Source organism: Leopardus geoffroyi, chromosome D1 (genome assembly GCF_018350155.1).
Source record: "Leopardus geoffroyi isolate Oge1 chromosome D1, O.geoffroyi_Oge1_pat1.0, whole genome shotgun sequence".
Classification (NCBI taxonomy): Eukaryota; Metazoa; Chordata; class Mammalia; order Carnivora; family Felidae; genus Leopardus; species Leopardus geoffroyi.
The window spans coordinates 84,248,555-84,271,085 of record NC_059329.1 but is presented as its reverse complement, the minus strand read 5'-3'; the positions used below and the strand labels follow the sequence as shown (position 1 = coordinate 84,271,085).

The following is a 22,531-nucleotide window of genomic DNA, read 5'->3' as shown; positions in this document are numbered from 1 at the left end:
AATAAATAGTTTCTTCTTTTCGTATACTAAGAAATGTTTGTATACAGTCATAAAGATTGTCTCCTATGTTTTCTTTTGAAAGTTTTCTATTTTTACATTTTACATTTAGATCAATGGTCCTTTTAACTGTGTGGTGTATAGTGTGAGGTAAGGGTTCAAGTTTATTTTTGTAAGTATGTCTATTAGAATAAGTACTAGAATAAGTACCATTTGTTAAAAAGATTTTTATTTCTCAATCAAGTACCTTGGTGCCTTTGTAGAAACCAGTTGACTAAAAATATGAGATCTATGTGTACAATTTGTATTTTCTACCATTGATCTATATGATTCTTCTTATGCCAATATCATACTGCCTAGTTGCCATAAATGTATAGTAAATTCTGACATCAGATAAGTTTATTTATCTATTTTGAGAAAGACAGAGAGAACACAAGAGGGGGAGGGAGGAGCAGAGAGATGGGGACAGAGGATCCGAGGCAGGGTCTGTACTGAAAGCAGACAGCCTGATGAGGGGCTTGAACTCACAAACCATGAGATCAGGACCTGAGTCTGCTTATTATTTATTAATAAAATAAATGTTTATTTATTTATTTTGGGGGGAGCGGATGGGCAGAGAGAATCCTAAGCACTGACCATGCAGAGCCCAACATGGGGCTGAAACTTACAAACCATGAGATCCTGACCTGAGCCGAAATCAAGAATCAGACACTTAACCAACTGAGCCACCCAGGTGCCCCGGTGTGCTCTGTTTTTTAGATTCCACACCTAAGTGAAAGCATCTGGTATTTTTCTTTTTCTGACTTATTTCACTTAGTATAATTCTCTCTAGATCCTTCCATGTTGTCACAAATGGCAAAAATCTCACTCTTTTTTATGGCTGAGTAATATCGCATTCCACATGGTGTATGGAAGTGTGTGTATACATATACGCACACACCACATCTTCCTTATCTGTTCACCTATTGATGGACACTTGGGTTGCTTCCATATCTTGGCTATTGTAAATAATGCTGCTAAACATAGCAGAATTGTTTACGGTAACACTAAGGGTGCATATATCTTTTCAAATTAGTGTTTTCATTTTCTTTGGGTAAATATTCAGTAGTGCAATCACTGTATCATATGGTATTTCTATTTTTAATTTTTAATCTCAGTGAGATCTTCATGATATTTTTGTCTGCAGACATATCTACTTCACTCCCACCTCATCCTCCGTCTGCTAATAGATCCTGCCACCTTGATCAAAGGTTAGCAGATGACCATAAATAAACCAAGCAGATATTTTTTCTTCTAATATCCTTATCTGGAGAAACAGAGACTGGCTGTGGTTATAGTGGAGTCATGTGATGGTAGGATCTCCAAGTGGACTCACTCATGTCCTGCTAATGAGATTCTGGGCTGCACTATAGCTTGTCCTCTAAGGGCCTGGATTCTATATTCCTTCCTGGATTCTGTGAACTATAAAATTAATTTTGTAAACCCATTTCTGTTTAAATTTAGTCAGAAATGGTTTCTGTGTTTTACATTCAGAAATCTTAACTGGAGCTATCTCTTGCCATATGCTTTCATAGTGCCCTTTGCTCTTGTTCTTATAACATGTCACACTTATAATTAATTACTCAACATTTGTTTCCCTTACCAAAGAGTAAATTCTATAAAAACAAGGAAGATTGTCTGCCCTGTTCCTCTTTTCCTTGGTCCTTATGAGCACAGTGCCTGACACCTAGAAATAGTTAATAGGTGGATAAATAAAGAGTGTATATGAAGTCGTTCTCACAGTGCTTAATAAATGGGAATGCCTTTCTGCTCTTTTTCTGCCTTCCCTCTTTTTTTTTCACCAGAAGCACATCTCTCTCAAAATACAAATACTGCAATATCCACATGTCCTCATTATCCAAATTGTGCACACAAATCTTTCCTCTCCCTACCTCCCCAATCATTGATTCAAGAAAACACTTTAACTTCACGTTTCTCTTGCAGTGAAAACAGATTCAGAATAGGTTTTGAGAGTAGAACAAAGGTTGGTGTCTTTCCTAAGGGAATATGACAGAAACGCTCCTCATCAACTTAGTGAATGGAAGTTTTTAAAGAATAGAGTTGGTTTCTGCTGATGCCTTGCCCTCTGCTCCATCTCTTCTGTGGTCACTGCTGTACTTGGGATAAGACTGGCCCAAGTCATACTGCCAATGAGGTCTTATAAGAAAGCTAATATAATGGGTACACACAGGGATTGAACCTGTGACCCAGTCCTTATTAGCAACTCTACCCAGCAGAACTGACTCTAAAGAGGTTGCTGAATTTCTTTCCGATAACCCCTGCTGTTGTAGCTCCAAGGTCATGTGTCTGACTCAATAAAGATAGTTAACTTGAAAAAGTCTTTATGCCATTTTTAGAATATCTGGAGCAGAATGATCTCGGCATTAGACCGTGTTTGTAAAGGGCATTTCGTTTGCGAGAAGATGAACACATCGCTATTCTGGGGACCTACAAGACAATGTTAATTTTTTTTTTCCATTTTTTATCCTAGGGATGGCTTTGCAGGATAGTTACTGGGCTAGAGAAATAGCATTCTAGCTTAGTGTGTAGCCAAAATTAAACAGAGAGCTGTACAAATATACCAGAGAATTTAGGACTATCTGCTTAGGTGAAGCTAGCTATTTTAAGAAAAAAGAAGGTATTTTTAGCTAAGTGCCTGTTACACATCGGATGCTCAGTTACACATTTTTACTTACAGTATTATTATTCCTTTACAGATGTTATTTTCCCCATTTTATACATAAATAACCTGAAGCTTAGAGTTAAATAACGTGTTCAGGGCTACCTAGTTAAGTAAGTAAATTGATCACCTACTTCTATCTTAAAAATTCTTCCCATCCTTTCAACGGTACTAAACTTGCTCTGTTAACAACCTGTTATCCTTAGCTTCTATGAATAACTGTGGTATATGAAATGATTGAAATTCTGCTTCAAGTTTAATCTTAGCTGCCACAGATATATAACATAGTGCCCATCACATCAGCCAGTTCAGAAAAGACCAATAATATTTACTCAAAATTCCATTTAATTTCATTTCAGCTTCCTTCCAACGTCATGGGTGTTTAATTTTTTCAGGGTCCATCTTTCTTCTGTAGTTCTGGATCATGGTTTTTCAGCAGGTCTGTGCAAAGCTGATGAGCTTGCATTTTTAACAAGACCTCTCCCCACCCCTGCCCTAGTCCCAAACATTCTGAACTAGATGATCCCAGGACACAAAGACCATGCTGAGAGGAGAGAGCTAGTTCTCTCACTGCATTTAATTTGAAATCTAGTGTGAAGGGAAGCTGATGCTTTGAAGACATAAAGATTTTGTTTAAATCTTGGCTCTCTTATTATTTACCTGAGTAAACTTGAACACCTTATCGGATTTCTTAAAGTGTCAACTTCCTCATCTATAGAATAGACATACTAATAACACCCCTTTCATAAGATTGTTGTGAAGTTAAAATGAAATACGGTGCTTGGCACAATGGATATTCAATAAAAATTTTCCTAAAATTAATTACAAAGATTGTGCTTCCTACATGATACAGGATAATTCCATAGTAAAATCCATAAGAAAATTCAGAGAAAAAGTAGACAGTGGTTGAGAAAATCAATGAATGAGTTATTCTTGGAAGTTAGAATTTGAGACATTTCAACAAAATTTGTTATGTGTCTACTCTTCTGTGTGTTCTAGGCACTGTGCTAGGTACACATATATTTTGTAGACCTATCTAAACCTTGTGGATGATGTACAGGTGGGCAAAATACTCCAGTTATGTCTTTAGTTGGAGACAAATATTGGATTGAGAAGTTCTTGACTCTGACCTAAAATGGTTAGATTTGCAGATATTTGTTTTAAGTTTCAAGTGTTTAAAATATAAATGGATTGCTACTAAGTGAAAAAAATCTATCATTTTCTCCAGGCATAAAAATAATGTAGCACATATATATGCTTTGCTTAGATTTGGAATTCTAGTAAAGTACAGAGCTTTAGCCTGAATACTCTCCCTCCTCACTTCTTTTGCATGACTTCAACTTTGGGACTTAAATGAAACTAATTTATTTTGTGAGTATTTTAATAACATATTAATTATGATCAGATTGAAATCTAATGACTAGCTCCCTCAGACTGACAGTCACTGGACTATTTATATATACTCTCCACCCTTTCAGTCTGACCTACTTTGACAGTTCAATTAAACCAGTTGACTTTTGAAGTTTGTTTATGAAATGGCTGGGGAATGCTGACTATTTGGGGTGTTTGGCATTTGTACAACACACCATTTAACAAGTTCCCTCAGCGAATTTTGGAGTCCAGGAAAACATCACTGTCTAACCTGTTAGGCAAATCACAGAGTCACATATGGAGAAATGGAGTGTTAGTCTTCGTGTGCACACAGAACCTGTGTATATAGTGCACACATGTCATTTCCTCCTAAAAAAACAAACTAGCTCTTTTGTGTATAATTTGATTGTTGTCAGGCTATGGTTCTCAATTTCATGTTAACTTGAATGGGATTTGTTAATGTCCTTAATGAAAAACTTTTTCATCCACTTATTTGTTCATTCATTTATTTAACAGTTATTTACTGAGCACCTACTTTGCTTTAGGTGCTGTAATAGACTCTGGAAATCAGCAACAATGACAAAAATAGAATTATTCTCTAAAAGGGCTAGACTGATATTAAGCAATTAATCCCATGAATGATTTACTAAGTACAATAGCCATATGTACCACAAATGAAAAACAAAGGTTACTATTTTTGTTTGTTATTATTTTATTTTATTTTTAATGTTTATTTATTTTGAAAGAGAGAAGAGAGAGTGAGAGAGATCATGTGAGCAGGGGAGGGGCAGAGAGTGAGGGAGAGAGAGAATCCCAAGCAGGCTCCATGCTTAGTGTGGAGCCTGATGCAGGGCTTGATTCCATGAACTGTGATATCATGACCTGAGCCTAAATGAGCCACACAGGCACCCCTATTTTATTTTTTGTTTTAGATATTACATCTTCCTTCTGTTAACATTTCCCCATCCCCCAGAATATATATCCTGGAATTCTGTGTTTGAACTACTCTTTTATACCTACATTGTGTAAAAAAAATATGAAAAATACATTTTCAAACTTTTTTGAAATTTCTATTTCTATGTGCATGATAATGTATATATGCCATGATATTGTTCAGGATTGTTCAGGAACTGGTGTGTACACACACACACATATGTATTATGTATATATATAAATATATATGTGTACAATACATATGTGTGTGTGTGTGTGTGTATCGCTGCCTTTGATACCTTTGATATTGTCTTGTGTTGACCACTGTCTTATTTATTTAAGTCTTAGTTCTCTATGCAGACCCCAGGCTCCTTAAAGGCAGGTCCATACCTGGTTACTATGCTGCTGGACAGACTTTGGCTCCAATATGTACTTAAATGATATGCATTGATTTGCTTATACATTTCTTCCTGCTTATAGGTTATAACTGGAGGGACATTGATCAATGGTTACTATGCTGCTGGACAGACTTTGGCTCCAATATGTACTTAAATGATATGCATTGATTTGCTTATACATTTCTTCCTGCTTATAGGTTATAACTGGAGGGACATTGATCAATGGTCAGGATCATTGTAGCCTCATAACTATACCTATTTTTGACTATTTTTCAAGGTTACAAATCTTGTTGCAAATCATAAAAGGCAGTGTTAACCAACTTTCTTGGCTCCATGACTTTGCAGGTAAATTACCAAAGTTGAACTTATTTCAATTAACATACTAACCTCATACTGCTCAGTGTTGATATAGAAGCATGTTGGATTTAGACCTATCTGCTACCTAAGGGAAACAAAGGAATGAAGGAGCGACATAAATCGTTATTAGTGGATGGTAGAGCTTCATTGAATCTGAATTTCTGCTTGGTGGTTGAAATGTGGATGGGATCCGATTACTTATTTCCCAATACAAAATATAAAAACTTCAAAGCCATTTGAGAAGAGAAGCTATTGTTGCAGACTACACCCAGGCTTTCATAATTTTGCTTTGTTTTTACTCGTATCAGATATTTGTCCTAAAATTTCTTTTATAACCTCAAATGCCTTCCCCCTACTTTTGCCTGTATGTGGATTTATACTTGCTTTATTTTTATTTATTTAGGTTTATCTAACAAGAGGGTTGTCATAACTTTCTCTTTTTTTAAAGTTTTTCTTTAAATTCCAGTTAGTTAACATATAGTGTTATATTAGTTTTAGAAGAATTTTGTGATTCATCACTTACATATAATGCCTAGTGTTCATCACAAGTGCCCTCATTAATACCCATTCCCCATATAATCCATCCCCCTGCCCACCTCCTGTCCAGCAACTCTCAGTTTGTTCTCTGTAGTTAAGAGTCTGTTTTATGGTTTGCTTGTCTCTTTTATTCCCCCATGTTCACCTGTTTTGTTTCTTAAGTTCCACATATGAGTGATGTCACTTAGCATTATATACTTTAGCTCCATCCATGTCATTGCAAATTGCAAGATTTCATTCTTTTTTATGGCTAAGTAATATTCCATTATACACACACACGTGTGTGTGTATATATATATATGTGTGTGTATATATATATGTGTGTGTGTGTGTGTGTGCATATATATATATATATATATATATATATATATATATATATATATATCCACCACATATTTATTCATTATTCGATGGAAATTAGGGTTCTTTCCATAAATTGGCTATTGTTGATAATGTTGCTATAAATATTAGGGTGCATATGTCACTTCAAATCAGTATTTTTTGTATCCTTTGGATAAACACCTAATGGTGTAATTGCTGGATTGTATGATAGTTCTATTTTTAACTTTTTGAGGTGCCTACATACTGTGTTCAGAATGGTGGCACCATTTTGCATTTCCACCAACAGTGCAAGTGGGTTCCACTTTCTCCACCTTGCCAACTTTTGTTTCCTGAGTTATTTTTTTAGCCATTCTGACAAGTGTGAGGTGATAACTCATTGTAGTTTTGATTTGTATTTCCCTAATGATGAGTGATGTTGAACATTTTTTCATGTATCTGTTAGCCATTTGTATGTCTTTCTTGGAAAAGTGTCTATTCATGTCTTCTGCCCATTTCTTCACTGAACTATTTGCTTTTGGGGTATTGAGTTTGATATGTTCTTTATAGATTTTGGATACTAACCCTTTATCCAATATGTTATATGCAAATATCTTTTCCTATTCTAAAGAGTGTCTTTTAGTTTTGTTGATTGTTTCCTTCACCGTATAGAAGCTTTTTATGTTGATGAAATTCCAATAGTTCGTTTTTGCTTTTGTTTCTCTTGCCTTTGAAGATGTATCTAGTAAGAAGTTGCTATGGCTGATGTCAAAGAAGTTGCTGTCTGTGTTCTCCTCCAGGATTTTGATAGTTTCCTGTCTCACTTTTAGGTCTTTTATCCATGTAGAATTTATTTTCATGTATGGTATAAGAAAGTGATTCAGTTTCATTCTTTTGTATGTTGTCGTCCAGTTTTCCCAACATCATGTTTTGAAGAGATTATATATTTTTTTTCCATTGGATATTCTTCTTGTTATGACTTTCTAATTAAGGAAGAATAATGGGGTAGATTGGAGCAGTTACATTTCTGCACTCACTCTCTATAGGCACCCAGCAAGAGGCAGTATATTGCAAAGGATAAGAGCTATCTCTTGCTAGCACCAAGTTTTTTTGGCTTTACATCCCAGCTTTGCTACTTACCAGCAAGTTGACACTGGTAATGTAGTTAACATACTTGTGCCTCAGCACTTAGTTCACTGAGTTGTTCTGAGGATTTCATGAGTTAATATATAGGAAAAATTTAGAGGGGCTCTCAAGGAGCTCACTGCATATTATCCTCTGTAGTTATTACTAGTAATACTACTGTTATGCACTAGATATTCAGGGGGTGGGGGTTTGGTGGTATTACCTCCAGGAAAAAATGTACAGCCAAGGCCTGCTCTCCATTTACATTGCCTCCTAACAGAATTCTGGACTGAGAGAAATATATATATGGAACAAAAGAAGAGTGAAGGATATTGAGTTGGTGCTCAATAATTCTGAAAGCAAGTTTCCCTGGCTAAAGATGAGTTCTAAAATGAACTTTAGGTATTTACTCATGTCTTCATCTCCAAGATAGTGGAAAAGGGATAACTATTAAGAGTAACACATACTTAAGCATAGCTTCAAAGGGCAAGAACAAGAGTGAGAGAGAGAGACATGCTGGTTACAAGTGAAACCCTAGGTCTATTTATCAAAAGAACAGTAATCAGAGTGACAGGCTTAATCAAAAGTTCTGCCTGAAAAAAGACGGCCCAATATCAGATTTCAACCAATAATATTAGCAACTCCTTTTAATCTATATAATTGCTACAAGGAGGACAGATTGAGTTAGAGGTATGGGGAAAGGACACAAAAAATATCCCTTTACCTGTGCTATACTCAGGGCTTGCTGCTGAATCTTATCCAGATGTTGTGGCCTAAGAATTTGCAATCAAGTAAGGAAGATAAAGTGAACCACATAGTTCACTATTAAAAAGGGTTGAGTAAGATATATTCCATGTGGAAAAATCAAGAAAATACATTGGTATTGTGGGCAGAGATTCAGGCTGGGCAATTTAAGAAGGATTCCTGGAAGAGGTGACATTTACTAAAAATTGAAATTTACAGTGCTTTGCTTTGTGTAAGAACTATGTTAAGTGTTTATATATATGAATGATTCCATTTATTCTCAAAACTACCCTATGAGGAAAAGATATTTTTCCTGATTTTACAAATGATAAAAAGAGACTTAGATTTAACAATTTCTAAAGTTTACAAGTAGTAATTGCGTAAATCTGGTTCAAACCAGGTTGTCTGACCCCCGAGTATTAGAGCCTAACCTCTGTTCTACTGCCTTCTTCCACTTTGTCCTACTGTTTCCTACTAGGAGATAGGAAAGGTCCGATCGAAAGAATAAGAGAATGTGTTAAGAAAACAGTGGATATTACAATTTGTTCCATAGACTTCAGTTAGCAAACAGTTTGTACAGGGCCTGAGGCTGACAATGGAGACAAAGAGTTACAAGGTACAGTCACTTCTACTAAGGAGCTGACCCTTCATTAGTGGACAAGGCCATGAATAAAGAGTGCCAGATGAATAGCGCAAGTAAGTAGTGAACCTTTAATTGATGATTATTTATTAAGCACCTACCAGGTACTGAATTAATAGGGTTATAAAGACAAATATAACTCCTACTTCTAAGTGTTTTTGTAACTTGTTAGGTAAGATAATAAATGACTATAATAAAAGGCAAGAAGTGGTAAAACCTAGCAAAGAAGATATTTTTTAAAAAATATGGGTCCAAAAAAAAAATTAAAAAAAAAAATATGGGTCCAGAGGAGGATATAGGAATTAGAAAACTGGAAATATCCATTATGCATGGAGCACATTAAGTACTAGCATTCAGCTTCAGCGTTTACATATTTTTTTATCATTAATTTTCACCAAAATCCATCAAAAGTATAGATATTTACCCTAATTTCTTGCATCAGGACACAAGGGTACATCAAAGCTAAGTGTTTTACTTAAAACAAAGACAGTAAGCAGCAGATCTGTTCTACTGCCACGCTTTTTTCTTTGAAGGTAGCCTTTGACATGTGATGAGATAAGAAGAGAAACAGATATGGAACAGTATAGTAGCCAGGCTCCCAAGTATCGTCATCTTCCAATATCCAGACTCTGTTTAGCTGTCGGCTGGAGGACTCTCTTGGTTTCTTACCACATTGGCTTTTCCATATAGCATTTCAATGAAAGCAAGAAAGCAAAAGAGTCACAGAAAAATAACAACAGCAAAATCACAATATTTTGGAACCTAATCATAGAAATGACATCCTATCTCATTTACCATATTCTACTCATGAGAAGCAAGTCACAGATCTGGTCCTCAACCAGGAAAAGGGGATTATACAAAGATCTCACTACCAGGGGACAGGGATCATTGAGGACCATTTTAGAAGTCTGCTTGCCACATATTATACATCTTAACACTTGCTGGAATATAAAAATACTTATTTTATAGAAATAATGAGAAGTATTTTTTTTTGAGAATTAGAATTATTAGCCTTAGGTTTCAATAAGGATTCCAAAATGTAGTAGATGTATAGGAAGGGTAATTATTTTAGCCTCTCTAAATCTCTGCTCATTTTTAAGTGCCAATAATAGTTCTTTGTTCACAGCATTATTAAGAATTATAAATGACTGAATGTAATTACAGATATCTGTTAGAGCATCTAGAATATATGAGGCTTTAAGGAAATTCATTAGATCTGATGTTGAGGTGGTGTGTTAGAAAGTTTAGTTGAGGGGCTCCTGGCTGGCTCAGTCAGAAGAGCATTTGACTCTTGATTTCAGGATCCTGAGTTTGAGCCCCACATTAGGTGTAGAGATTACTTAAGTAATTAAAACTTAAAAGAGAGTTTAGTTGAAGAGGAAATCATAATTCTTTTTTTAATGTTTATTTTTGAGAGAGGGAGAGAGAGAGAACATGAACGGGGAAGGTGCAGAGATAGAAAGGGGGACAGAGGATCCCAAGTGGGCTGTGAGATGACAGTGGTGAGTCAGATGTGGAGCTTGAAGTCATGAGCTGTGAGATCATGACCTGGGCAGAAGTTGGATGCTCAACTGACTGAGCCACCCAGGTGCCCAGAAATCATAATTCTTAGAGAAATTTAAAAGCATAGACATGGATTAGAATCCATGTGGTCTGCCTGTAATCCTCAGCTATTTGCTAGCATGAAAAATAGTTTTTATGAATGTAGAGACCAGAAATAAAAATCAGTTCTCATTTTTCAGAAGCCCTCTCCTTTATATTGCCTTTCTTATGTGTCTTGTGGAAACTAAGTTACTAAAGGATGCTGTCTTATGATTTCTTGGTCTCAGAATTTAACATTGGCTGGCTGGTTATGATGCCTTAGAGGAAGTACTGAGCCCATTCAAAGGAGAATGAATCGGAAGCAACTATGAGTGCTTCCAGTGATAGAGAAGCCAGTGATCTTCTGTGGTGGTGTAAACACTGGTGTCTATACATAGGAGATTTTGCTCTGCTTCGTTCTAGAATGAACCAGGAATTGAACTAACAAAGCAGGGCCCCAGGTATGTCATGTTGTTCTATTGGCTTGAGCCAACCCATGGATATATAGATTAAGAGAGTATCATAGGGTCTGTTATCAATGCTGGGAACCATGATAGTGAGCAAAGATTACCAAAGAGGCCAGAGGTACTGTTTTCAGGCAGTTAAACAAACAGCAGGTATTTGGACATCAGTTATGTGTTGGATATCTGGGATACAAAGGTACATGGCAAAGTAAAAAAAAATCATCAACAACAAAAGCTGTAATAGTGACTTGTATTGGCTATAGTAGAGAAAGGGTCTGAATCAAATGATGTGAAAACATATGTGGAAAACAGTTATTTCCAACTGAGAAAATTAAGAAACAAAGAAGCCACATTTAACTTGACAGTTGAGTGAATATTTGCTGAGTCTGGAGGTACATCAGCTTATTACAGAGCAGAGGTTCACTGAAGATCTGTTATCTACCCATACCTCTGTTTCTGTATCTAAGTATCCAGTGATTTGCATGGGGGTCTGGAGCCTCCTGGAAATGAATTTATGAACTCCATCCTATTCATCCTTGGGGGTCAGGGATGTATGAGCTTCTATGAGGCCTATGGAAGTGGTGCAAAGAATACACAAACACAGTAATCTTAGAAGAGGATTCATCCAACCTGAGAGAAAAAGGATATAGGTCAGTAAGCCAGACTCCACACTAGAGCCTGAGGGTCATAGGGAAAAAAGTGGCTCTAAGTATAAGTGCATTGTTTTTGTACCTGAAATGAGCCAGAATGAACCATCTGTGTAATGTGTATGTTTCCTAGAAAGGGAAGTATTATATCCATAAATATTAAAATATTTGTAACACCTAGTTGCTCAAGCCAGCTGACTGAGGAATCCTGCAAATGATCAGAACAGTGAGATTCAGGGGCAGGTGGGGTGGGGAAGAGGTGAATGTGCTCAAGTAGATTGGAGAGAAGTAAGTACCCGAGGTGTCAGAATTAGAGGTGACAATGATGCCGACAGCGGCCAAAAGGAATGGGTTAGTGTCTTGGAAGTAGAGAACTGCATGAGTAGAGGCCATGATGATGTGAAATTTCATTTCTGAATAAAGCACACAGCAATGCTAAAAGAAAAAAAAAACATGAGGGGCACCTGAGTGGCTCAGTCGATTGAGCATCCGACTTTGGCTCAGGTCATGATCTCACAGTTCCCAAGTCCAAGCCTGCATCAGGCTCACTGCTGTCAGTGCAAAGCCCACTTCAGGTTCTCTGTCCCCCTCTCTGTCTGCACCCCCCCTCCCCCCGCTCACACTCTGTCTCCCGAAAATAAAAATAAACATACGAGAAGAGAAGAGAAGAGTAGAGAAGAGAAGAGAAAACATGAGAAGGAGCCTGAATTGAGCACTGGTGGTAGGGTGACCAATCAAAGCAGTTTACCTAGGACTGAGAAATTTTTCAGAATGGGAACTTTCCATGTTAAACTGGGAAAGTACTGGGCAAACTGGGACAAGTTGGTCACCCTTACCAGAGGGATTTGCAAATATTGTGTGCTAACAATGGGAACATTGTAAGATTTTAAAGGAGGACGATGATCCTAAACAATTGACGGTGTTATTGAGAGTCAGCCATTCTGCAGATGGAAGATATTAAACAAATACAGGCCAGGTACTCATGAGGTGTAACTTCATTTTTATACTGACTTGTGAAATTTAGTTTTACTGATTTTCAGACATAATCCACCTTCAATTTCCCAATTCTCAAATATAAAGTGTTGGTCCAATAGCTGAACTGAGGACATAATTTCATGGGGCCAAAGCTGATAACTGGGATTCTGGATTGAGATCATTAAAATGTTGGTTCAGAAATAAGGCTGAGCCAGAATCGGTAAGGAAAAATAGAGGCCCAAATGTCATAGTAGGTGAGGATGAGGTCTAATCTAAAGTTGCCAAAGCCATGGATTCAAAATGGCGTCACACAGATATGACCTTGACCTAGGGAAACAAGATAAATGGCAAGCAGGTAGAGAGCAATTGTCATGGAAAGAGGGATCATTTACAGGAACAGTGCTGATAAATTACAAAGAATAAAGCAGTTTTATTTAAGCTTATTTTAATAGACCAGCAGTTAATGGTAAACGAATAGCTACCTTGGTTTAAATATCCAGAGGGAGGGGTACAGTTTGAGCCTACTTTGGGGGAAAATTCTGTAAGTACTAGCACAATGACTGGAACATAACAGGTCTTTAGTAAGTACTGGCTTTCTGTCTTCTTTCTTCCTGAATATGAGGGAAAGCATAGCATTTTTCTAAATTACATGCCTTGCAACAAGTTGATCTGATTCTAGTCCTTTCTTCATACTGATTCCAGAACTATCATCTTCCAAAAATAATAGATAACCTTTTAAAATAACTATATTAATTATTGTTTAAAAACTAAGATTCAAATTTCCTGGTATTCAAGGCCTGCCTATTTATTTATTTATTTACTTATTTATTTACTTATTTACTTATTTATTTATTTGAGAGAGAGAGAGAGAGAGAGAGAGAGAGAAGAGGAGCTCACCCAAAGCAGGGTTTGTGTTTTACCCAAAGTAGGGCTTGAGTTCACCTGATGTGGGACCCGAACTCATGAACTGTGAAATCATGACCTGAGCTGAGGTCAGATGCTTAATGACTGAGCCTTCCAAATGCCCTCAGGCTCCTTTTAAACCTGACCCCAATGTCCTTCTCCAGTATTGACTCCAGCCATTCCTTATCACACATTTTTTATTTGAGACAAACCAACTCTCTCCTTTAAAAAAAATATGTTCACTATTGTAAATACCCCATTTCGAAGAAAAAACAAACAAGAATGAAATATGGAGGAACACACATTAGAGAATAAACTTAACAAATAATATGCAAGATCTACATGAAGAGAACTGAAGTGTACTGTTGGGGACCTCAAATATAAACGAATGAAATAAAATGCTCTATTCTTGAAAGGACTCACATAATCATGCTAACAATTCATATTAATTCATTCATTCTATACATTTGGTATGATATTACTAAAAATTTTATTCATTTTCTTACTGAACAAATTTCATATGAAAAAAATAATGTCTAGGACATTATTTGATTGGGATAGGGGATAGTCTTAATTGATACTAAAACATATTACAAAACTAGAATAATTAAAAGTGTATACTATTACCCACATGGACCGGTCAATGGGATACCATACAAATTTTAGAAATAGTACCAAATATATGTGAGAACTTAAGTATGTGGTAAAAGTGACATTTCACACTGGTAAGGAACTGATAGACTATTCAATGAATGTTGTTAGAATATCTAAGCAGTTACCTGTAAAATATTAAAATTACTTTCATAGTTCACACCTAAATGAACTCCAGATTTAAACACAAGTTATAAACTGCTAAAAATATTGGTCCAATAAATGGAGAATAATTTAAAAAAATATTTTTCCTAGTATGACACTATGTCCAAAGGTGAAAGGGAAAAAAGAGAAAATAGATAAATACCACTTAAAAAGTTTTTGAAATTTATATTATAAAAAAAACATAAATAAGGTCATGAGAAAACATGGAACTCTGGGAAGCATTTGCTAATATCAAAGGGAAATGGCTGTGAGCTCTATAAATCAATAAGAAATAGGCCAACAATTCAATAAATAAATAAGCAAAGGAAATGAACAAAGAATTCACAGAAAGGAAACACAACTGGCTGTTAAACACATAAAAACCTGTTTGACTTCACACATCATGTAAGGAATGTGAATCCAAACTGCCCAGGTCTTCACATTTACTTCTCAGATTGGAAAACGTCAAAAATCTTGATTATACACTATGGGTCTGTTAGAGTATAGGGAAATATGCTTTCTCATAATTCACTAGCAGAAGTGTAACTTGATATAACCTGTATAAAGGAAAATATTGACAATCTCTAAGAATTCCATTGCTTAGAATATTCCTCTAAATTTACTGAAAGGAAAGCCTTGCAAAAGTCTGAAAGAATTTTCAGATTCCTGTTGCAGTTCATTGATATCTTCAAATTGTTCTTGTTGAAAATTTGACATAAAGGATCCAATCATTTCAGAAATGGTAGAAATGGTAGTGATTCTCTCATGCATGAATTCCCTTTGTAACTATTTCACCACCTCTCAAGGCAGCTTGTCCTATGCATTTCACCTGTTAAAATTCACTTCCTTAAGTTGAACCCCAAACTTCGGACCTTCACTCTGCCTTTTGAAGTAGCCACAAAATTCTAATTCTACCAATTCACAATGGTATGATGCTAGATTCGAGGTTAACACTCATCTGATTTAATAAACAGCCTTTTTTTTTTTCAGCCTTCACTCTAGACAAACATGTCTAAGGCAACATTTTTCTTTGGGGAAAGTGGGTGCAATCAAGGCTCCCATTGGTCTTGATTAAGTAGAGATCATTATTTCATGTGCCCTTTGTTGCTCTCATATGCACAGATCTTACCTCAGAGTGAAGGTGGTATTTAAAGAAAGCTCTAAGAAGCAGGAGACTCGCATTTCACCTGGGGATGGATAAGCTCCTTCCTCAGGGCAGTGCCTTAATCAGAGTTTTTATGATTTAGCAAGGGAAATGTCAGCTATGATGCTACCCCAGAAAGAAGCATATAATAAGCAAGTAGATGGATCTTCTTTATAGCTATTACTGTACAAGTGTCTTTGATGATGAGAACAAAGAGATGCAAATGAAAACTAGGGACAGTCTTCTGTCTATAAATGTTTCCAGCATCTGGGATCTTTTTCCTCAGCTTTAGTATCAAAGAGATACAGTGAACTAGAGCCCCACAACCAGTGGGCTCTTAGGTGCACCTGGTTCCCTGCTGAAGTTACCAGACAGATGCTTCAGAGAAAGACAGCAAATGTAGGAAATTGAATTTACTGGACAACTGTGGAGATGGGGGAAGCATGGCCATATGCATAAAGTTGGCATTTCATTTTCCCACATGATACAGTTGAATAACTAAAAATGCTAACCAATAATAATGTCATAGGTAAAGATTTATTAGCAAGTTGTGATGTCTTTCTGAACACATTTCTATTTGCGGGGGTGGGGGGAATTGTGTAGGTAGTTTCTCATTGCATGGATAACTACTCAGTGTGGCTATAGGAATTTCATAGGTAGCATTAAAACAGGGGACTCTTTTCCTTGGAATCTTGGATTTTAAGTTTTAAGCATGGGTCTCAGTGAGTGCTCTGGTCTTCAAAAGATGGCATCTATTATCAGAGAAAAAATGCACAGGACTGGGTCAAACAGTCAAGGAAGATTTCATTCAAGACTATTACAGCAGAGGGAAAAGATTGAATTCAACTCTACTGACACAAAAAGCAGGAGAGGTTTTAGGCACTGGGTGAGCTAGTGGAAAATAATAGAAGGATTTTAGTGGGGATGTTGGTTGGTGTGATTAGGCCATCTGATTTTTCTAATTGCTGCTTATCAAAGTTTTGCTCCTATAGGCTATAATCTATAGACTAGAGACTATAGTTTCCTACTGAAACTAGAATATAGAAGCACTATCTATATTAGTGATTTTGACTTGAGGGGATGGCTCCCAGGTCCTGGAGAAAGACATTACTGGGCTGTAAAACTGGCAAGAGGCTGGGAGAAGATTTATATCTCAAAGGGGCAGAGAAAGAATTTACAATTGCAAGTTTTCTAAAATAAATGTTCTAAACAAAGGGAAGTCAGGGACCTATGTCAGAAATAAACCTGTTTAAAGTTTAGTCAAGTTGAGGGAAAATATAAGACCATATAGGGCAAACTTAAGGCATAAAGAACTCTATATTGAATTCCTGTTGGGACTAGAGAGGGAAAAAAATAGAATTTTGAAGAACTCAGAAAAGTCAATCATACCATCAAATATGGAAGATCTTTTTTAGCTTGGGGCTAGATTGTGAGTAATGTCAAAATTCTGAGAATGGGGCCTTCTTCCTATAGACAGAGGACAGTTCCTCACTGGGTTCCCCATCCCTAATTCTGTCACTTTACCTCAAGCAACTTCATATATGAAAGTTAAGCCTTAGAGACTAGCCTGAAAGGAAAGAGAAACAACGGAAGAAATGGTTGACAGGCATCTAAATTAGGTGCCTATGCACTCTATCTCATTTAATTCTGACTACAGTCTTAGTAAGCATTTGTTTCTAACCCATGCAACAGATGAGGATGTGTTGAAGTTTAGGGAAGATAAGTATTTTGGTCATGGTGAACAGCTAATGTACATCAGAGCCACATCATAACCCGGTTCTTTCTGGAACTTAAGAAATGTGGTTTTTTGGTTTTTTGTTTTTTTTTTGGTTTGGTTTTTGGTTTTTTTTTTTTTTTTTTTTTTTTTTTTTGTTTGTTTTTTTTGAGTGTGTATGTGTGTGTTTCTTGGAAAGTTTGGGACAAGACAGGTCATGGTTCTATGTTTTTGCCTTAAGCGTATTGCTCATAGTACAATAAGCAGAGTATGGGCCAATCTACCATCACTCTATCCCCTACTTTGTAGCAGAATTATCCTTATATAATGCAAGTTATTATAGTAGGCTTCTCCCTTGCTTGAAGCCAATGGTTTCCCATTTTCTTCAGAATGAAGTCCATGTCCTAAACTGAGCCTACAAAATCCCAAACAATCCATTCCCTGGTCTCTAACTACTCTTCCCCCTTGCTTACTGTGCTTCAATGTATGAAATCAACACACTCTTTCCTAGTTACACCAAACATGCTCCTGCTGCAGGACCTTTGTACTTGCTCTTCCCTCTGCCTGAAACACTTCCAGATAGCAACATGGCTCGCTCTCTAAGCATTTTGTTGTGTCTAATGGCTCTGTGCATTTCTTTTTCTGTGAAATGTCTATATGTTTTATTTACCTAAAATTAGGTTTTGTTCTTTGTTTTGTTTCTAGGAGCTTTTTATGTATAGGAACATAAGTGCCTCCCCCACTTTATTTCCTTGATTTCCTCAAGGAAACTTAAAAAATATGTAGCCGAATATATTACTTTTTATTATAATTACTCCTAAATCAAATCATAGTTAAGATTTCCTCACTTAGAGATTGCAAAGGAATACACTGATTTTTCTTTTTTCAATACTTATATGGTTTTATTTTTACAGTTATATTTCTAATCATTTACATTTACCTTCTGTGTGATATAAAGTTGGAAGTGTAAATCCAAATTTATCTTCTTTCTCAAATGAATATTTGCCCTGATACAATTTCCTAAAAATTTTTCTCTCCTCTACTTACTTTGAGAACCCGCCTTTATAATACCAAATTGCCATATGCACTTTGCTTTATTTCTGGATTTTCTATTGTATTTCATTGGTCTCTCTGATTAAATAACTGATGCATATTTAATGTATGCAACTGCATCTGCTGAACAGTGAAGAAGTCAGCAGCATCTGTTCAGAATTGGCCTCGAGTCCCTTGTGGAGTATGTCTCAATGCATAGTTTACATCCACATTATACTGGATATTTGTTAAGACTGGATTCCTGGACTCTGATTTCAAGAAAGTCTCCATCAGAATGGGGATGGGACCCATTTTCACATTTATTTGAAAATAAATTTGACAACTAATATTCAGATGAAGTTTAGAGATGGAGGGAAGGAAAATCCATTCAACATTTTTATAATGGATGCTTATTTGATCCTTTCTTTTCGTAAATCCACAGAAAGATAGTCTGTTTTACCATATAAGCTGCAAAACCAGGAAGGAGCTATTACAGCTCAGATTGCAACACTTTTTGACTATCACCCTAATTAGTGGGTGTGAATTCCTTTGGCATCACTTAATGACATACTAGTTGTTGAACCTGAGGTAGGCCAGGCTGGAGCATTAGCCAAATGGGGAGAACCAGGAGGATTAAGTGATTAATTGGAATTATTCTGTCTCAGTTCTAGCCACAGCACTGTATCAGCATCAGCACATCAAGATTCTCTAATTTGTATATTCAGAAAACCAATGCCAAATGGGAGGAGTCACTGTGCTAACATGTTTGCTAACCATATTTAGAGTCAATAAATTAAGATTAGTTACTTTGCATATAAAATCATATCAAGAGTGAAAATAGAACCAATCGGAGGAAAGCAGTTCCTCACGAAAGGGCTTAAGATCTCTGTGCTTCCATAGTTCAGTATTACTTATTCTTGTTGCAGGGTACATGAGGTCCTTCTGCTTTTACATAGCTTGAAGTCTCTCACTGAAGACTCAATATTGCTCTAATAATAGGCCTCATACCATAATTGATCTGCAGAGGCTGTTTAGGCACTGGAGAAGAAGAGAGATCCTCCTTCCTACACAATGTTTAGTGGGCCAATTCACAGACTGTGTCAAGGTCCTATGGTCTTTTTCCATATCTGGGGAGAATAAATAAATGGTTTATTTATTAATAGAAAGACTTAGTTTACATAAACTGAATAATTTTATAGTCAGTTTTTAATGTTGAATAATTCTATAATAAATACAAACAATTTTGGAAGGTTACATTTTGTTGGGTTACAGCTATACAGAAATCAGTGAAATAAGTGGAAAGCAGAAGAGGGAAGGGTAGTTTTTAAGAGTCACAGAAATTGGATAGAGTTATAGGGCAAATTCAAATCTCTGTTCTCAAAAGCTGGGAGCAGGCTGGGAAACATAGGACAGAAATATTAGAAGCTAGGTGAATGGAAAAAAAATCAGAGATGTTAACACAGACCAATGGCAGAAGGCAGAAGGCAGAGAGAACTGGGATAGAATTTGACAAATTGGGGCTCTTGTCATGGGTGGGCCAGCTGGAGGAGAGCCTTCGGTTTTGGGTCTTTCATTATTTTCAAATATTCCTAATGTTCTATAGAAATTCATCACCACACCTCCAAAGAATGAAATACAAAATTCATAAGAATTAATGTTATTTCTATTCTGTTATAGAGCCACAGTCTATAATTCATTAAAACCATTGACCATTGTCTATCCTGATGTGGTTACATCTTCTGAAAGGCATTCTGACAGAACCAACCAAGACCAACTATTCCTCTTTTATATCTCTGTGCCTGCCCTTTAAGAAGCATCTAGAATTTCTTAGTATAAATGTCACGACTCCTTCCATAGCACTAGGAATAACCACTCATACTTACAGTCTTCATTACAGAGATGGACATGGTGATACTTACAGTAGACTGCAGTCAGAGTAGGTAAACTAGACTAGAAAGCTTTGAAGGACAGGTCAGTGCCATGGCAGTAAAGTAGGATGAAGTTCCCAAAATTTCCCACGTGCGGAAAGGAGGGTTGAGTTTTAAGAGATAAAACTAAAGATTGAAAAGATGAGATTTAGGGGCTTGGGTGGCTCAGTTGGTTGAGCATCTGACTTCGGCTCAGTTCATGATCTCATGGTTCATGGGTTCGAGCCAACATTAAGCTCTATCTTCTCAGCTCAGAGTCTACTTGCCTACTTTGGATCTTCTGTTCCCCCCCCCCCCCGCTCATGCTCTCTCCCTCAAAAATGAATAAACATTTAAAAAAAAGATGAGATTTATTCTCAGGCTCTATCAGTACCATGCTTGCCAAGGATCAGTGGGATGATGGTGTGGGTGCAGCAGAAATCAAAGCAGTTGTGGAAACAAGCTAGTGGCACTATTCTGTGCTCTACTGGAGAGCAATAAGGACAAAGACCTAGACACAGATGAATACGTGATACAGCTGTTTAGTAACAAGTACCGCACAGACACTGCTCAATGAAAACAGACTCTAGCACCAGTGTCAGAGCAGGGCCTTGGAAGCACAAGCATGTTTGGTTGTTGGATTGTGGAGATATGTAGGGTTTCCACAGGAAGGTTGTGGGGTAGGTGGACACTGTCAAGGCTCAAGGCAGTAGCTAGCTCTTTACCTAGTGTATAGCAGTATTTTAGTGTTTATTTGGGTCACGGATATAGCTCTATTGATACACAAAGGCAGAATATCAAAGTTTCAGAAGATAGACGTGCTATGCTGGGTTGGCATATGCTGTGTTTATGAGTGTACAGTCCTTCTAAGGAGCTGAGGTACTGTTATATACATATGTCCCAGAAGATGTTGGCTAGAAACGGGATTGATGAACCCTTCATTGAAAAAAAAATTCCAGATCAAAATATAATTTTATTTTCCAGGAGCAACAGCTTTTTCAGTGTGGGATGCTAGATTCATGAATCGGCAGACAAGAAGGTCTAGAAAAAATCTGGACACACAGCTTGAGTTTCTGTGACACTCCATTTTTCAATGATACTTAGTAAACTCAAAATCACCTTAGAACCTCAAATCAATCTCGATGGGGGTCTCAGAATTATCAGTCACAAATAGCATATGGGCATTCACATTGTATCCTTTAGTATATTTCCATAGCCTATCCTTATGTTGTGTTAATTTGCACACAGTTCATGTCCTTCTGTCTTCTTGAAAATACTGTGAACTATTTTAGAAATAAGAAAATAAAATGGCACTTACTGAAGAAGTTATTGTGCACTGGGCACTATTCTAGATGTGTTCTATCGTTTCAGTTTTTCATTGCAGTAGCCACACCAAGGTGGACATTTTATAAGTGAGGATATTAAAGGATCTGAGGATATTTTGTAAGTGTCAGAGCCAGGAATGGAAACAGAAATCTGTCTGGTTGATTCTCTTTCTGTTATACTCTGCCTGAAGCTAGAATAATTGTGTTTTCGTGCCCTATGAAACCTAGCTAATTAGAGTGAATTGTGTGTAGAAACTCTCAAGTACTCCATAATAGTGTTTACTGAAAAGTGAAAACTTTTAGAGACTTTTCCATGTTCAGGGAAACTTCTGAGCATTTTAGACTTTTTTTATTGTCAATTGTAAATGCCCATTCTGTCATCTTCACACACTACATCTGATAGATCATCTCTTTGTCTATAAACTGAGGAAGAACACGCATCTAGCCATAAAGAATGTGTTTGTACAGCGTGCTTCTATGTCCCTGACAGAGATGAGTCCTTCTGACTGGAATAGGGATGAGGAAGCACAGGGAGAAATACCGCTAGGGAGAAATTCATTGAAAACATAATCAAAGTGACAAAGTTGGTGAATGTACCAGTGAGCATTTCTTGTTGCCTTAGCATGAAATATTCCTGTAGAAAGTGAAAAAAAAAAAAAAAAGATACAGCTCCATGCAGTATTGAATTGAAAAGGACATATTACATGATATAGACTTACATAAATTAATGTAAAACAGGCCTGGCTCTATTCAAAGCTGATTATGTTATTTCTAGCAGTAAGGCTGCACATTTTGCATTATTTAATTCATTCACTACAAGTTGCATTCCAGAGAACTATGCCAGAAATATTGACTAGCTACCTATGTTTAATAGCTGACAATCAGTAACTTCCTTGGGGTGGACG

General features: G+C 36.6%; 1 long non-coding RNA gene across 1 annotated transcript in view; it reads left to right on the top strand.

Annotated features, from left to right (window-relative positions):
- Positions 1 to 22,531, top strand: part of LOC123601529 — a 484,790-nt gene that overhangs the window by 218,471 nt on the left and 243,788 nt on the right. The gene's annotated exons all lie outside the window — the stretch shown is intronic.